We start from the raw sequence: 4,112 nt of genomic DNA on the forward strand, positions 1-4,112 counted from the left end.
AACGAATACTGAGTTCAAGCTTCGGTATCTCAACTGGTTTTCTTTTTTTTTTTTTTTTTAAATTTATTCACTAATCAGTGTACTTCATCATTCCTTTAAGTGCAAAAGGTTTTAAATACATTTTTGTCTTACTAGTAGTGTTGGCCTTCTTGTTCTCTAATTGGTCTATTTTCTGTTTTATATTCCTAAATCTACCCTGAATAAGTGTAAATAAATAAGTTTAAAAATAAGTTTTCCGGGGCTGGGGATATGGCCTAGTGGCAAGAGAGCTTGCCTCGTATACATGAAGCCCTGGGTTCGATTCCCCAGCAGCACATATCTAGAAAACGGCCAGAAGAGGCGCTGTGGCTCAAGTGGCAGAGTGCTAGCCTTGAGCAAAAGGAAGCCTGGAACAGTGCTCAGGCCCTGAGTCCACGCCCCACGACTGGCCAAAAAAAAAAAAAGTTTTCCTTTAAATATAAAGGGATATCTCAGAAAATTAATCTAGTGTCTGTAATTATCAAAATCCTTCCCAGTTTAAATGATCTGCAACCCATGGTCCAGCTCACGTTTTAGGAATGCTTTCAAATTATTCACTTAACATAAAAATGTTAAGTGTTGGAAAAAATATAAACTGTTGGACTAGGGATGGAACTCAGTGGAAAAGCACATTGCCAGCATGTGCAAAGCCCTAGATTTGAGTCCCTGACACATCCATACACAAATACTGACACACATACACCCCCCCCCCACACATCCACTTTAGCTTGAGGAGGTCAGTGCAAGTCATTTAAAGATAATTCTCAACTTACAGTTGCAACTAGGTCTCTGATTACTATATATTGCCTCCCTGCAAAAAGCTAACATCTGAGGTATTTTATTCAGTAAAATTAGTGAAAAGTACATTATAAATAAAAACTATATACAATTTCCACATATTATAAACCAGCATGACTTAACAAAACCTCGTTTGAGTTTATAAGTGGTTGATGACTCATTGCTGTGGAAGTGATTGTCAGACATGCTGGGCCTTTAAGGTAATGTGATCGCGTTAAACAGATTGGCAGAGTACAGAAGTGGATGTTCTTTTTTTTTTTTTTTTTTTGGTGCCAATCCTGGGCTTGAGCTCAGAGTCTGGGCACTGTCGGCGAGCTTTCCTATTCAAGGCTGGTGTACCACTTGAGCCAGAGCTCAACTTCTGGCTTTGGGGTGTTTAGTTGGAGATAAGAGTCACGTGGAACTCCTTGCCTGGGCTGGCTTCAAACTGTGATCCTCAGATCTCAGCCTTCTGAGTAGCTGAGATGACAGGCCTGAGCCACCAGTGCCCAGCAAGGACCTGTTGTTCTTTTTATAACACAATAAAGGCCTGGGTGGGGGCTCATGGCAATTTTTTGGAGAACCTTTAATATAGTACTATTGTGATTTTTCTTAGGAAATTTATAAGTTCTTCAGCAATCAGAAAAATCCTGCAGGTTCTATTTAAAGGAGCACTTAGGTACTAGGCAAGGCCATAGCTTCTCAAAAAAAATCAAAATAAATTGCATTGTACTCACTCATACATTGACCTGTTGAACTGAACCCCCTTTGTACAACTATTTAACAATAATAAAACTCACTTTAAAATTTTCTTCTTTTTTTTGTGCATGTTGGTTGTGGGGCATGAACTCAGTTTCTTCTTTCTTGTGTGCATGTTGGTTGTGGGGCTTGAACTCGGTTTCTTCTTTTTTTGTGCGTGTGTTGGTCGTGGGGCTTGAACTCAGGGCCTGGGCGCTGTCCCTGAGCTCTTTAGCTCAAGGACTTCAGCGCTTTACCACTTGAGCCACAGCGCCACTTCAGGTCCTCTGGTGGTTCATTGGAGCTGAGAGTCATGGACTTTCCTGCCAGGACTGGCTTTGAATTGAGATCCTCAGATCCCAGCCTCCTGCGTAGCTAGGCTGACAGGTGTGAGGCACGGGCGCCCAGCTGAACACTGTCTCAACGACAGCCCGGTTCCAGTAGCTTAGGGTCCTCGTCCTAGCTGCTGGGGGGGGGGGGGGGCTGGGATCTGGGGAGCATGCGTCAGAGCCTTCCAGAGCAGGAAAGCCTGTGAGACTGTCACCCCAAAGTGACCACCAAACACCTGCCAGGGGGCTGTGGCTCAAGTGGCATAGCACCAGCCGGGAGTAAAAAAACGTTCAGGGGCGGCCCGCGTTGAAAATTAGAAAATAAGAGTTAGAAAGCGACATGTGAAAGAAAGCCATGAAGGGGAGGCCACACCGCAAAGATGAACAAACAAACAGAGGAGGAGGAGGAGGAGCTCCCGTGCGCAGGGGTTGGCGCTTCCGGCAGCCATAGTTCCCGTTCGCCGGGCACCCGGGGCGGTGCCGTGGGCCCCGTGCCCTCCTCCCCCCGGGTCGTCCGTGCCCCCCACGGGCGTGCGGGCCGTGGGCCGCGTGCCCTCCTCTCCCCGGGTCGTCAGTGCCCCACACGGGCGTGCGGGCCGTGGGCGCTGGGGGCGCGGGTTAGACGGCGGCTCTCGGCATGAGTGGGGGGTGAGCCCGCGTGGCCGGGGCCGGCACGGGGGGACTCGGGGCTGAGCGGGGAGGGCGCGCGGGGAGGGCGCACGGGAGCGCGCAGGAGCGGGATGCCGGCCGCGGGGCTGGGCCGCGTCACCCCGCGCGGGAAGCCTGGCGGCTCCATTACAAGGAGCGGTGGAGCGCGACCGCCTTCCATGGGAGCCTTAGACGCCGATCCGAGGGGGAGGTCCGGCCGGGGCGCCGCCCGCCCCAAGGGGATCTCCTCCGGCCGCCGCCGCGTGTGTGTGTGCGCCTGTGTGTTTGTGTGCCTGTGCGCGTGCGTGTGTGTGCCTGTGTGCACGACTGTGCCTGCGTGTGTGTGTGCCTGTGTGCGTATGTGCGTGTGTGTCTGTGCGCGTGTCTGTGTGCGCGTCTGTGCGTGCGCGTCTGTGTGCGCGTCTGTGTGTGTGCGCGCGTCTGTGCCTGTGTGTGCACTCGCCCCAGAGCCGCGCAGGACTCCGCGTGTGTCAGCCCCTCCCCACGGGCGCCCTCGGTGGCCGTGGCCTCCCTCCCCGCAGAGGCCGCTCTCGCGGTGCGTGGCCCCGGGTGGCCGCCCCGCCAGGAAGCCATCCCCTCTCGAGCTCACCGTGCCGCGCTCACCGTGCCGCCGGGGCAGCGGGCGTGTGCCAGGGAGGGAGTGTGGGGGCCAGTGCCGGGATGGCGCCCCAGGAGGGAGGGAGCACGCGTGTGGGAGGGGACGGCGCCCGAGGAGGGAGGGAGAGGACACGCGTGGGGGCACGGCGCCCTGGGAGGGAGAGGACACGCGTGGGGACGGCGCCCTGGGAGGGAGAGGACACGCGTGGGGGACGGCGCCCTGGGAGGGAGGGAGAGGACATGCATGGGGGACAGCGCGTGAGGAAGGTTCCAGCCAAGGGGAGGCTCGTGAACGGGGGAAGCGAGAGAGAGAGAGATAGGAACTGAGCCAAAGGAGTGGGAAGGATGGTGTTGTTTGTTGTTGCAGATATTTGATGAATCCCTAGCACAAGTGACTTTCTCTTGGATTCAGCACAAGAGCAACGCGTTTCCACACTTAGAGACGGTGTGTGTTTTTAAGTTTAGGAAATCCGGCTGGAGAGTGTTTGCTTTTTAAATAGAAAGCCAGTTCACCGCGCTGTTTCTCTGCTTCTGACTTCCTTGCCCGGCTGCCTTCACCGGGGACCACAGGCTCTGTGCACTTTCTGCATTTCTGGCTCCCCTCCTTTCAGAGTTCTTTCTTTGGTTTTCTTTTTTTTCTGTGCTGGTCCTGGGGCTTGAACTCGGGGTCTGGCTCTGTCCCTGAGCTTTGCTCAAGGCGAGCGCTCTGCCACGTGTACCACAGCGCCACGCGTGGCTTTCTGGTGGCCGTAGAGATGCTTCTTCCACTTGGCTGCTTGGCGTGTTTTCAGGCTTTGGGACGATCTCACAGGTAGAGGCAAAAGTCTAAGTAGCCCGGCCCTTTCAAAACTTAGCTGCCAGCTGAGTTGATCTCGCACATCTTTCTAAACACTAAGCTCAAACCCCAAAGGCGTTCAGAACAAAGGGGTTTGGAACAGGGAAAGGTAGCAGGTGAGAGTCTGCCAGGCCCCCCCTGCTCTATTT

This window comes from Perognathus longimembris, unplaced genomic scaffold (genome assembly GCF_023159225.1).
Source record: "Perognathus longimembris pacificus isolate PPM17 unplaced genomic scaffold, ASM2315922v1 HiC_scaffold_5665, whole genome shotgun sequence".
In the NCBI taxonomy this organism is placed as follows: domain Eukaryota; kingdom Metazoa; phylum Chordata; class Mammalia; order Rodentia; family Heteromyidae; genus Perognathus; species Perognathus longimembris.